The following is a 982-nucleotide window of genomic DNA, read 5'->3' on the forward strand; positions in this document are numbered from 1 at the left end:
CCCCCCCCAAGGGTCACGGGGTGCTGGAGATGCCGTCGGGGACCGGCAAGACGGTGTCGCTGCTCTCCCTCATCGTCGCCTACCAGAGGGTGAGACAGGGATCTGGGGGGATCCGGGGGGATCCTGGGGGATCCTGGGGGGATCTGAGGGATCTCGGGGGGTTCTGAGGGATTGGGGGGGTCCTGGGTGTTCCCAGAGGATCCCAGGAGGACCTGGAGAATCCCAGGGGATCCCAGGGGATTCTGAGGGATCTTGGTGGATCCCAGTGGATCCTGGCAGGTCCTGCTGGATGCTGGTGGGTCCCAGTGGATCCAGGGGGGTCCTGGGTGTTCCCAGAGGATCCCGGGGGGAACCTGGAGAATCCCAGTGGGTCCCAGGGGATCCCGGGGGGTTCTGAGGGATCCAGGGGGGTCTTTGGTGTTCCCAGAGGATCCCAGGAGTAACCTGGAGAATCCCAGTGGGTCCCAGAGGATCCTGGAGAATCCCAATGGATCCCAGAGGATACCAGGGGGACGTGGAGAATCCCGGCGGGTCCGGGTGGCTCCGAGTGGATCCCGAGGGATCCTGGTGGGTTCTGAGGGATCCTGTAGGATCCCAGTGGATCCCAGACATCCAAGAGGTGTCTCAGCAGGTCCTGGCAGATCCCAGTGGGTCCCAGATGTCCTGGTGGGTCCCAGTGGATCCCAGACGTCCTGGTGGATCCAGGCAGACCCTGGTGGATCCCGGTGGATCCCAGAGATCCCGGTGGATCCCATCCCACCCTTGTCCCCCCCAGGCTCACCCTCTGGACGTGTCCAAGCTCATTTACTGCTCCCGCACGGTGCCGGAGATCGAGAAGGTGGGGAGGGGTCCCGGGGGGGTCCCCGGGGGGTCCCGTTGGATCCTGACGGATCCCGTCGGATCCCGTTGGATCCCACTGGATCCCCGCGGCCCCGCAGGTGGTGGAGGAGCTGCGGAAGCTTCTGGAATGTTACGAGAAGGA

General features: G+C 64.8%; 1 long non-coding RNA gene across 1 annotated transcript; it reads left to right on the top strand.

Annotated features, from left to right (window-relative positions):
* The first annotated feature begins 1 nt into the window (after window position 1).
* On the top strand, window positions 2-982 carry LOC113979944. The gene is made up of 3 exons (XR_003538025.1): window positions 2-89; window positions 776-838; window positions 939-982. It is a non-coding gene; the product is annotated as an uncharacterized LOC113979944 (long non-coding RNA).

This window comes from Neopelma chrysocephalum, unplaced genomic scaffold, assembly GCF_003984885.1.
Source record: "Neopelma chrysocephalum unplaced genomic scaffold, ASM398488v2 Primary Assembly neopelma1_90821, whole genome shotgun sequence".
NCBI classification, from domain to species: Eukaryota; Metazoa; Chordata; class Aves; order Passeriformes; family Pipridae; genus Neopelma; species Neopelma chrysocephalum.